Here is a 13,595-nt window from a genome sequence, read left to right as displayed (position 1 = left end):
AACATACATTACCACAGATTATAAGATAAATGCTGCAACACTGGTGCTAACTCAGTTCCTTTAATTACATTTCACAAAGAACTGACTTCCAAATGTCAACTGAGTGCATGTCAAGTATCCACATATACTTTATCTTGCTGTGTATCTAATTTTCATTTGCACATCTCCCTGTATCCACTCCTCAAACTGTAGTGCTCTACAACTTTAAAATTTATATGGTAATGGTCAGGTTTTGATGATTACAAGCATCATTCCACAAAAAAAAAAGAAAAAGAAAAAAAAAACAACAACAAAGGACAAGGTCAAGTGAAGAACCAAATTCTTTGGAAAAGGTCATTCATTAACCCTCTTGTGGTCTTAGTACGATGGTCAGGAGGAGAATGGCAGATGTCATGGTTGAACAGCAGGGAAGCAGTGGCTTCAAAAAAACCTTGTAGAAGCACACACACGGGATCTTGTGTGTGCTTCAGTCTGACCCTGCCAGAATGCACACAGGGTAAAAATCTTGCGGTTGTCCAATCTACCCTGTCTCTTAAGACCAAGGGAGAGCTAAAGCCATGCCCTGATATAAGAAAGTTTTCCTATTTATGGTAATAGCCAACTTATTTCCACCACAAAACACTGAAAAACAACCATTAGTTGAACTGTTCAAATAGAAAATGCCTCAATTGTTTTAACTGAAAACCAATGGTTAAAATAGCCGTCGCAGTCCATCAAAAGTTTAACACACGTTTGGGTTAAAGTAGGTTTAAGAGAACAAACTGGATAGAAAAAGAGAAAGAAAAACCTACAGCCTCCTGGGGAACTTGTTAAATCTGAATCACACAGATATACGGCAATGATCAAACGGCCAAGCGCACAACATCAAATTAATAATTGAGGGACCACGGGCCGACACAGGTCTCCAAGCACTCCTAAACACATATGAGGGAGAATTTCTGCATTCATTATCAGGCAAAGAGAGGTGGGAAGAAGGAGAATGAACCAAAAAGAAATGGCATGAGACATGGCAGAGGAAAAGAAGTGCGCTGTGCCTGAGGAAAATAGGGCACGTACACTCAAAGTTCAACTCACCGCCTCCAAATATTAAGCCAAATATTTCACGATACTGTGAAAGGATAAAAACAACCACTACACAGCTCTTCCAACCAAGTAAGTATTCAATTCATCATAAGATGATTAGGGACTATCAACAGATTTTTGTTTTTCACTCTTAAAGCTGTATCCTTGCATTGTTACGCTGTCTGTGCTGGAAAACTGCAATAACAATAATTCTATTTAAAAAAAGAAAAGGAATAAATAAAATCTAGCAAAATACACTTGGAACAATAATTTAAACATTTTATCACTGTATATTTCACAGATATATATTTAAGAATAATATAAAGGTTGCAGTACAGATTGAGCACCTTAGCCTTCTCATCACCTTAAGGAAGTGGCTTTCTTCATCTTCCTGCTGCATAAAATGATCCCTTCTGGCATTTTACACTTTCAATTTCCATCCTAAACATCTCTGTGCAGCTTTACACAACACAGCTTCTCCAGATTTGACCTTCCTTTACAATGTGCCCTCTGTTGAGACAGAAGAAGGGCTTTACACACAGCAAGCCCATGGCAGTGGTTCTTACTGAAGGCCACCATTCTTTGATTAGTTTTCCCGTGGACCATTTGACATTTCCACCCAGTTGCATTCTCCCTCTCTCTCTGGGTTTGCAAGACGAGAGAGATGTAAAATAAATGTGAATGCCTGAATTTACCTCCTGACAGATTTTGGATTTTTTAAACTTTTTTGCTATACAATGTACTGTATATAGTTTTGAGTATTACATGAGGAAGGGTTTAAATAAAATAGGCAGTCAGCCAAAAAGAGAGCTGTGAAGAAGAAAAAAAAAACCCAGATGGGATAGAAATAAAAATGGAAAGTGACACAGTCATGAATGAGAGGACGAGTGAAGGAGCAGGTGGAAAGGTCAGTGGTGGAAGGAATGCTAGAAGAGCAGAGAAAGACGGTGACAGGAGGTCTAGAAGCTCCAAAATTGATAAGAATGAGTGTGGTACAGAAAGTGCTGGCAACTCATCAAAAAGTTTTCCTAACTTTAACAAATTTTAGCTCTTACTATTTGTAACTTACAATTGTCAAGCTGCCCTTCACAGGGATCTACTTCTTGAGGGTCTATTTATTGACTAAAGAAGAAATGTGTATATGACCAGAAAACACCAAGAATGTTTCTAATCTCATCTTTGACACATCAGAATACATTCTGGCATATTTTAATTTTTAAAAGGATCCCTTACATCTAAACTTCATGTTCCATCGTGCATCCATCTTCTAATCTCACAATTAGAAGATGTGAATGTATCAGAAGGCCATGATTTCAAAAGAGGTAAGGCTTATGTACATAGTGTCTTCTGCATGTGGAAATAAAAGTTCCTTTATAATAAATACAGCTTTAATGGGTCAGAAAATATAATACAACATGCTTACACAAAGTACTAAAAGCAAATGATAAAGCTTTCAAATGTATTCTAAAAGTAACTGTAACAAGCAAAGATGCATTTTAAAACAGGAGTCATTTGAGTCAAAGAAAGTCTGTTCAAGAGTCTAGGAGCACAATCAAAAGATGAAGACTTTTCAAAAAATCTAAATGAGAAACAAAATAAATCACGTTTATGTTTTGAAGATAAAAACTTTCTTTTTGAAACATTTTTCAATTGAAATCAATTCCAGACCAGATTTTAGGAGTGACTGGATCGAGAAATGCATTGACAAACACATCCATTCTTCAGATTTGACAACAAAGGTGGATATACAGTAAATGACCATTTTGTTGTCTATTTGTGAAATGATGCTTCAGAGTCCTTATTTTAAAAGTACAATTACTATGTACTATATAAAATGTACAGAGCTAAATATCACCTCTGTACATTTAGCATAGAATATTTGACTTTTTATTAAGTTCTGTGTAAAAGACTTAGTCGTAAGAATATTGGTACTAAAACATAATGGAACTGCACCAAAAAAAAAGGCTGATTGAATTTAAATCTAAATTTCCTTAATGAAAACCAGAAATCCCCACCATGTCATGTATTTTTTTTAGGTGCTATAGTGCACAGTGTCAAACACAGCTGTACAATTGACCAAAACCTAAGTACACTAAATACACTTCCTCAAGCAGTACAATGCTCTCTTTTGTTGGATGCTTTTAATTTTTATTTCTTTTAGTATTTAGTGTGGTTAAGTGGTACGTATGCCAGATTTTATTCCTTTGATGGATTGCATATCTAATTATTTTTTTGTCCTGAAAAAAAAAGCAAATGAGAAAAGATTGTAATGCATTGAAAATGTTTGTCTTCCATGTCTTCTTTAAAGATAATTTTCTATATTTGTCTTGTTTGTGTAGGATGGTTAATTTTAAAAGAGTCTGTATGCGTTTTTATGAACAAAGCATCAAAAGCCCCTTCAGCTGGCTTGTGAATTAAAATTACACTGCAATTACTACAGGGGGTATGGAGTTTATGATTGTGTGAACTCTGATGAGCATAATTAACCTTTTTTCCTGTTCTCTTTTGCTATGTGCCTCTGGGCCTCATCTGCCAGTTAGTGCTGACTTTAAGCCCATGCTCTTTTTTTCCTGAAATTTTAACCTCACCACCGCACCAGTAATTGCAGGGTGGAAAAGGTTGAACAGTGTCTGGATTTTAAGTGCTTAAAATGTTTTGTGGTCATGAGTGATGGCACAGATCAGCCCAAAATATCAACAGGTACTTTCATAATGTTTCCTGTAATAAATCGAGCTCGACCTCTAGATAGGTTGTGACATCAGGATCAAATAAAACGCACTGCTAAACCGAGTAGAAGCTTCCTGGCTTTTTGTCCATTTATAGTGCCAGGTAATGTTGACAACTGAGCAAATTGACTAGGTAAAGTCGCTAAGGTGTTAAACTGTAAAACTACACCACCGACACTTTGATTATTTCAATTTTGTGACCTTTTCCCCAACCAAACACTCGAGAAGTGAAATTATTGCAGAGTGGTAAGAACATAAACAAAACATTTCCATTAGGAAATTAATTATTGTACAAACTGTAATTTTGAATTTGTATTTGAAACTAATTATAATGCTATAACCTGTTATTAAACTGGTGATTTGCCAGTTCAGAAAGTAAATTAAATGCAGAGTATATGCACTTATTACTTAAATGCATATTTTTAATTAATACTCCAATATACATTAGACTTTGCATACATTATTTTAAGATTTAGCAAAAACCACCAGTTGCATTTCAGTTGAATGAAAATTTGCAAAGGTTCAATATTTTAATCACATAATTATAATTTGGCTGGAAAGAGTTTGCAACACAAAACAGACTCATGGATTGATAAGAAAGAAACATGTCATGTCTTGCAATAGTAAGTCATGTAAAGAAGCCCTTTACTCAAAAAGAATAAAACATTTGCATTTGGATTAAAACAGAACCTTGAACTCTGTTGCCCCATTCTCTGATGAGAGCTATAGGGAACTTGTAGTTTTTATACCTTAAGTGGAAAAATGTGAAAGCCATAGGGCATTGTGTTCTGTGTAGCATCTTTTGCTGTGAGTATTCAAGCTCTAAAAAAAAAAAACAATGAGAAATATTAGAGCTCTTTAACTATGTGTGCCATTTCTTAAATGTGTCTTTCCATTTATTGCAACATGTGTAATAAGTCCATAAATAAAAATACAGGTAAGCACACATCATCTTCACATATATGACATTGAAAGGACATTCCTCCTGCAGTGGACATTTGTCCCTTTCAACGTCTCCCCTCTATTCCCTAAGCTTGTCTCAAACAGGCTGAGGTACGGCAGAGCCCAGATAAGCACACAGAGTCCAGTCTTTATCAGGCTGACAGTGGGACATGGCCTCAGCTAAAATAACCAGCAATGGGGGCACTGCTATCTTCACACCTCCCCAAGAATAGAACTGATCAACGCATGTGAGGCTGCTCAGAAAAAAAGGGGGAGGGGGAACACTCACTGTGCACACAGACTCATGTTTAGCTAATAAAGCAACCACCTGCTACTGGCCGCTACCTCTGCTGGACCCGATAACACAGAACACACAGGCACTGCAATTTTAATGCGGTGGAGAGTGGGAGGTGGGAATGTGAATATGAGATGGCTCCATTTACAGTACTTTACTGTTGTTGTTTGATGGGGAGGGGGGCTGTAAAGGAGGTGGGGACTGGCTTTATGACTAATACTGTAATTGGCAGAAAAAGGTTCTCTACTCATAAATAGGAGCCATTATCCACTGAATTAGCAAAGTGGGAGACAAAATGATGCAGAGCCATTCAGTAATTTGCCGAGAAAGGAAGAGAACTGGTAAAGAGCACTTGTTATCTATCTTGCTACAAATAGGTAGCTACATTTGCCAGCAACATCTGAAAAGAACACCTGGCAACTGTGTCAACTCCCCCCAAAAATAAAAGAGAATAAGCTAGCTACATCTTCTTTGGAAACCCCAAAAATATATTATTTGCTGAGGATGTATATCAAATAATTTCAAAGCTTTATTTTTTGTTATTTGATAATTTAGTTTTTCCCTCTTAAAATTGAAACATAAAAATACATAATTTCTTTCACATATTTCAATAATAATCACTACAAAGGGCATCGTTTTATCTCTAATTTTAGAATATTTATCTTATTGTTTAGAAATTTAAATTGACATGAAAACAATAAAGCTACTTTAACTAACTTTGAACTTAACATACATTCTATCCCTTCCACAGATCTGTATAGAATATTTTTGAAGGTGTATTTGATTGGAAATCAGGCTTACCTATTACTTTGCATTAGTATATTTAAGCAATGTTATGCAGAAGCATATTTAATGGCCATTTAATTTCGATGAAAATTAATGATTGTCTTCAAATCTGCACTGCTAAACAGAGTAGAAGGCGTAAAAGATATAACAGGAAGATATATATAAAATGTCATACATAAAGTATATAAAAAGTACTACGAAAAAATACATTATGATGAAAAAAACCCCAGAAAGACATAGTAGCAAATTTAAAAACTATTCACTGTTAATTAAAGTAAATAAATAAATACTAGAATAGAGATTGTCTCCAAAACACTAGCATAAGTCTATAGGTAAAAATAAATAAATAATAATTCCTAATTCAAAACTATTTTTAGCTATATTTATGACAGAAATACCAGAAAATATTACATGTGAATTATTTTCCCAATTTATAAAAAAAAGGATGTCAGTTACAGATATTTTTAGGTTTTTTTTTTATTATTGACTAACGTGAATAGGTGAACAGCACACATGGGTTGTATATTTCATTCATAACAGCTATGTTGTTAAATCTAGCCCTTATGATATTGCGTTTTACCCTACTGTGTTACAATGGAGGGGTACAAAAAGACAATTGTCCATTACTCCAAGACATACAAAAGGCTCTCTTTTTTCAGTTTGCGTGCACATGTTAGGGGTTTACGTCAAGAGGAATACAGAAAAAGACAGAGGAGCAGAAGGACAGACAGATTGATCAAGCCAAATGTGCATTCAAGTGAATGCATAATTAGACTTCCACACACACATGCACACACACCCTCTGGGCCTAAACAACCAAGCTCCATCAATCAGGACCAATTCTCACAGGCTGCCTGGACAAGTGCCATCACTATGGAAACCAAGCTTCAACACTAAACCAGTCTTGCTTTGTCTTGTTTGGAGGTTTTCACTGAGTCACTTCCAACAAAGACCAAATAAGCAAGGCAAAACTTGAACCAGGAAAAGTAGCGCAATAAAATGGGAGAAGGAAAAAAGTTGGCTCAGTCTATTTCCAAATTTTGGTGAGAAAATACCATCTAAAAGGAAAGACACCTTAAAGAATCTTTACACATCTCCCATTTTACACTGATAATTCAAAAACATTACCTTAATGCTAAAATGACATACAGGTAAACAGATTTCAGAAGAAGGAAAACTAGCTTATCTCCTTTAGTTTAAGTAAATAAAACTAAAGTTACTTTGAGTTATTTTGTCAAATTTTGCCTTGTAATATGACCTATTTTAAGGTATATTAACACTTTCCAAAAATATTCTACACATAGGAATTGATATTTGATCAAATTTGGATTTTTCAAGGTTGGATTTTTAATGGGATGGTATAATATGTGAAGCTTACAAGAAAGCAAAGACAGTGAGCTTAGAAATGTAGCGCTTTCTACAGGCAAGAATCAAATATTAAAAAAGCATTTACACAACCTCTGGTTTTGAAGTTTGAAAGAAAAACATCAGAAGAAAGAGGAAAAAATATACAGTTTCCCATCTAAGTTGGCTGCACCAAAACAAGAAGATTAAACTTAGCAGGCTTGAAGAGAATTTGCAAAAAGGAAGGGGAAAGTCTGCAAAAACATCTTATGTGATGCTACACAGAGGTGAAAAACTCTGTCCAGTCGCATTACTGTCACAGTGATGCTGCCTTTCTATAAAGAGTGACACGCTTGTAATATGCACAAATTGGTCCCACTGAAACCGCTGTTCAACACTAATAAAAAAATAAAATAAAAATAAAAAAACAGCAAAGAACATTAAGTATTCTCCAACCCATCAGAAATAAATACACTCAATTCCTGACTGAGAAGACGGAAATTAAACTTGAGTGTGTATCTGATATCAATAAGGACACAGAGCTTGTGGAGAGGTGAAACAGGAACAATTTTGTTACATTTAAAAGACTCACTTGAGGCAATTGACACTTGTTGTCTCATTAAATGAAGAGGATGCCTCAAACTGCCAAAGGTGTTGTGGCCCAGATTAAAACAAATGACAAGGGGGAGAAAATGGAGAGAAAACAAACCTCTATGAAGCAACTAAGAGAACACACAAGATGAAACAGTGCATCGTTTTTTATGCCTTTACATCCGCCTTAACAGAAACTTTCTCCTTAAAACCCTGGGGGAAATATTCATTTAAAATGCATCAACTGCCTATGTGATGTGTCGAACTACTTTCAACAAGCAGATGAAGGAACACGCAACCTTCACACACTTCAATCACACTTCAGTCTATGTGGTTTGCAGGCATTCAAACTGCCTGCAAACCACATGGACTGCTGGTATCTGTCTTTTCTTTTCTTAGCCTCTTTTTATTGACAGTAACTTTATGAATTATGTTGATAAATAGTTAAAAAAATCAAATTGCAGGCATAGCTTAAAATTGCATATATACGTATATATAAATCTAATGCAAAAAAAAATAAATAAATAATAATAATAATAATTTCAATTGTTACTGCTGTGATCTCAGTTGCAGGCCAGAAGTCTCTCATGCAACACAGCAGATTCTGACTCATGATCCATCCAAAACAACAAAGTGACCTTCCTCTGGTAAAACTAGCAACAGAAAATAGAAAATGGATATAAATCTTCAGTTGTCAAAGCAACTAAGAAATGTCTTTCTTGTGGGTAGTTACTGATACTTTGTTGATACAAAAACGTCCATAAGCAAATGACGACTATTAAAACATTTCCATAAAAATCCCAACCCCCCCTCAAAAAAACAGTATGGTACACAATTCTAATCAGGTTATTTGATTGGCACCTATGTCATTTTATAATTTGTCCATCTGCACAATAAGGCAACATCATTGTCATGTAAAGCTGCATGATGGTTTTATTGCAGCTATTATCCAACTGAGAGAAAGAAAGTGCATCAGCTCATTTGCAAGTCAGAGAAAGTCAACAATATCTAGCGAGTATCTGATGATTTAAAAAGATTTTTTGCACATTTGCAAATCAAACTATTTCTTTGGTCCAGAACTGAAAATACTAATGAATACAAGTCCAAACAGGCTATGTGAGTTAGAAATTCCTATGTGCACCTTAATTAAAAATTTACCTGTTTTCTTCTCATTTTGAAAGAGTAACATAAAGCCCAGAACAAGAAAAACGAGCCCCAGCATGAGTCTGCAGGGTGCATATGAAATTAAAATTGACAGAATTCACTTGCTAGTGTTGGCTCAAACATAATTTGACTCAAAAAGATAAGAAGTGAGCCAAGCACAAAGAAGCAAAAAGAGAAACAAGGAGCCGAGCTATAAGAGCAAGAAACAGCTCCACTATGGGGTCTTCTTTTTTTATTCCAACTAGCAGATTCAAAGGAATATAAATAATTTAACACTTTCACCCCATCACTGAGAGTTCTGACCAATTATTATTTCAAGTTATTTGCCAAGAATGCCACTGTGGAGAACTCTAAAAGGCCAAAAAAAAAAATGAAAAAGGAGAGGGAGTAAAAGGAGGACGAAATGCCAACACATAAATTGATACATATGGGATCCTACATGCACAAAACCTAAAAAAACCATTTATTCCACAAAAGTAATCTCAAAATAGACAGACTGACACCATCAAGTGAACAATCCAGGGTTCACACACAAGCCCTGACATGAATTATCTTCAATCATGTATTAAAACCATGTATCATCATATCTAAATCTCGGATTCTTGATACTAGGAAAGCATTTGACCTTAAAAAAAAATAAAATAAATAATCAAACACTCAGCAGCAGCTCTATCAAGTATACCTATACAGCTGATTCCCAAACTCCGAAATAGGCCATATCCACTGCAGCAACATTACATTTAGATGTAAGTGGTATGAAGAAAGGAAATTTGGGTGACTTTGAATGTGGCAAGGTGGTCAGATTTACAAATAATAGGAAGCAGGTGTGTGTACAAAAATCCCAGGTTAGAAGAAAATAAACAGAAGACCACACAAGGGGCCACTCTGTTCAGCTAAGAACAGAAAACTTAGAATAAGATACATTAAAATTTCAAAGTTGGAAAAACATTGTGTGGTTCGATCAATCATGATATCAGCTGTGATATTCAGATGTTGGAAATGGGTGCACACACAATGAAAGCATCTCCCAACTTGCCTTATATTAGAGGCTCAGACTGGTTTAATAACATGAGACATATATTCTTAGCACCCTTTGAATTTATTGCAATCAACAGACGCATTGTTTAAATGCCGCAGCCTCCATGAGTTGTGTTGCTGGATAGCGTCAGCGCTCCATCTTCTCATTGCTGTGCCAAAAGGAAAATGCATGTTCGTAACAAGGGTGCATCAATAGTTTCTTATCCCATTCTGTCAACCATGTCATAATGCTTAGATAATTTCAACCTAGTTTCTTAAATTAGAGTAGCAATCCATTAGAATAGCATTAGAATGTGGCTCAAAATCTCAGATATGTTTCTGACCTCTTGCTAAAACTAAGGAAGTTCCAAAGGCAACAGGAGGCCCAACCACAGACTACCTGAAAAAGTGGCCAAAAGTGTGTGTGTGCATTGATCACATTACTACAATTTCAGCAGAGATTTTATTTCAGATTGCGCCTCAGCCAACACTGAAGGTTTATACCTTGATCAATATGTTGCAGTGAACCCTTGACAAAGGAGAGGTGACAGTTCACATAAGTATCTTTCAGAATTTTCACACACACACTATGCATAAGCAGATAAACACACGTGGTCTTGAATACAGATGTATGCAAACATGCAGATAAATATAGACTTGAACACAAGCTAGGCATTAATATAGTTGGAGACGCAGGATTTATTGAGCCGTATTTCTTTCTCTTTTGATTAAAAAGCGTCTCCTTCTCACTATGATTTATGAGCGTAAATAAAAAGGATCGGAGGGCAGAGAGAGTCAGAGAGAGAAAGTGGAAGGGAGGGACCTGAGGGGAAGGAATGACATCATGCTTTCAGACGGGCTTTTCTGCAAAACGGTGGCATCCTTTCACTCCACAGAGTGGGAGTGAACACAATTGGACAAGTGCTCTACTGTGTGTGGGGGATTGTGTGTTTGTGTGTGTGGAGTTCATCCAAGCAATACAAAAAGACAGGACCTATGTTAGTGTGTAGTCCCTGAAAGACAGTGAAAAATAAATATATATGTACATATAAATGTGTGTGCAAATATTATACAGAATGAGCAGGAGTTTTATCTACAGCTGGAACAAAAAGATTGGGGAATAGTCAAAGAATATTAAAACAATAAAGGTTTTTACACTTCTAACAAACATAAATGGGAGTTTGGATGGTAAGAGTAGGCCAAAAACTTTGCTACTGCATGGAAATGAATTGAAAATATGCTCAGTGGCCTCCAGTACATCAGAGACATTTGACATCTGCTCATTTGTAATTTGAGATTTTCTTGAGCCACATAACTAAAAAAAAAGGCTTCAATTATACTACCAGACACTCAAACCACTAGGCAATCAAAGGCAGACATCTCTGTCAGAACATGATGGAAAACAAAAATAAATCAGGTGGTCTTCATGTTATCTTAAACCCTTGAGAAAAAACTGAATGCCAAAACTGAGACGAAGAAAAATACAACCGAAGCGTATAAAGGTTAAAAAAGCAATTTATCTACCAAATTACATCCACAGACATAAATTACATCTAGTGACTATATATATATATATATATATATATATATATGTGTGTGTGTGTGTGTGTGTGTGTGTGTGTACACACATACTTATCCATGCAGTCATGTACAAACTATAAAAACCAAGAAGAACCTTCCCACCTTTTTCCATTTCTTAGCAGAGCCTCATCTCTGTTTTGTCTCTTTAATGCTGCTCTAAGCCCATTTTAACAGGGAGATGGTGCAGAACAAATCCCAAGCAGGAGTTGACAAGATGGGATAAGAAACTACTGATGCACCTTTGTTACGAACATGAGAAGTTAGGGAGGTTAAATCAGTGAAGAGTGAGAGATGCGCAATGAATGAATGAGACAACTTTTGTACAGAGACATTGTAATCAAGATCTTTTTTTTGTCCCAATTGAGGCAATTAAGATTAGATATTTACCAATACATATATAATACAATAGTCACTTAGTAATTTTTCTCAATGGAAAATGACATTTTGTGCCAGTCTGAGCTAATGGAAATAGAAATGTAGATCTTGCTCTAAGGCTGACTTGACCAGTACTGACACAGTCTTCAACAAATTCATATCTCATTCCTGTTAAAGATAACTAATTTTTGCAGATAATTTTGGTGAAGTGCTTGACCAGCAACTGTACCAGTACACACAAATCATAGTTTGATAGGCTTTTATTATTTCTACATCAAAAAAAAAAAAAAAAAAGAAAAATATAGTTGTTTTTTTTTGTTTTGTTTTACTTTGGTTAGCTGTGAATTAATTAATCTTTTCAATTTCTGAAATTTGGACATTTTAAAATGAATAAAGTAGCACAACCAGGGACACGAAGTATCTTGATAAATGGATAAATAGAAAGAAGATAGAACTTGAAAATGATCAGTGTTGATGTTTTAAATATTTTGAATAAACCTGTGTCCACTGAGAACTTAGTTACTGTCTTAGATCTGCATATAAACACATACATGTTTTCAGTAATGCATTTGTATGCATGCATAACGAACAAAAAGGGCTTTAACAAAGATTTTTGGTATGAATTTGTGCATAGTTACACCATTAAGTGTTTATTCTCAATTTTATATGACTTGTTGACAAGTCGGCCTATAACATAACTTTACAGATTAGTTAGGAACTCTATTTGGATCATTAAAAAAAACAAAAAACAAAAAAAAAAACACATTCATTAGAAAATTTCTGCTTTGCAGTACATCAATGCTTTAGAATTGTTAGTAGTAATGATATCTGTTCACAAAGTAGTCCAAGAAACAATTGAATGTCCTTTCCACATAAAATGTTACTAAGCAAATTCAGTGTGCCTATTAACAATGTGAACTACTTACCCCGAGTTTTATTTTAATGGAAGTTTGTAGCTAATATTAGAGTCTCTGTTGCCAATGAATCCATTAACATAAATAACTCTAAACTGGTTTCAAAATGTGCTTAAAATACAACAAAAATATCCTCAATCATCCACTACTGTGTCGATATAGAGGCTCATCAATGTAAACATAATGAGTTGATCATACAAGCCACTTTTTAAAGCTTTACATGTGGTGTACGCTTCCTTTCATTTTCCAAGTCAAAACACTGACAATGTCCTTGAAAAAGCTACCCTTAACTGACATCCCAATAACAGCTACAAGAGGATCATTATAGATTATTTTGAATTTATAGAGATTCTAATTACAATTTTAAATGATTGACAAAACTAAAATATCTTAGTTAGAGGCTATATCCATTATGGGCCAGATGCATAATGATAAAAATGATAACATGATAGATGATAAAAATGCAAAGCAACCTTGCTCAGCCTTATCCTTTGTGGACAAATGAACCACAAAACCAGGAAGTCTACCCCTTCAGATAATGGAATATGCATTTTTGGAACTGATTTAATTCAAGCTTTAAATGGTGAACTAGAAACGAGGCAAAAGGACAACAACATTAAATAGTAAATGAAACAGACAATATTATTTTAGTATTATGCAGACATTTAGACTGCATACTCTTATTTGTTTTTATTGGCATTTAAAATATATTTTTTCATTTATGTATGGCACAAATCTCGGTATTAATGGTGCAACTATGGATGTTCACACAGTGCCGAAATACTTTGTGACAACAAA

General features: G+C 35.1%; 1 protein-coding gene across 7 annotated transcripts in view; it reads right to left on the bottom strand.

The window, feature by feature from the left end:
* Positions 1 to 13,595, bottom strand: part of ptprsa (protein tyrosine phosphatase receptor type Sa) — a 239,569-nt gene that overhangs the window by 118,800 nt on the left and 107,174 nt on the right. The window lies entirely within an intron of this gene.

The sequence above is a fragment of the Poeciliopsis prolifica genome, unplaced genomic scaffold, assembly GCF_027474105.1.
Source record: "Poeciliopsis prolifica strain line A6 unplaced genomic scaffold, Auburn_PproV2 SCAFFOLD002, whole genome shotgun sequence".
Lineage (NCBI taxonomy): Eukaryota > Metazoa > Chordata > Actinopteri > Cyprinodontiformes > Poeciliidae > Poeciliopsis > Poeciliopsis prolifica.
Note: the sequence above shows the minus strand (reverse complement) of the source record. Positions and strands in the feature narration are given on the sequence as shown.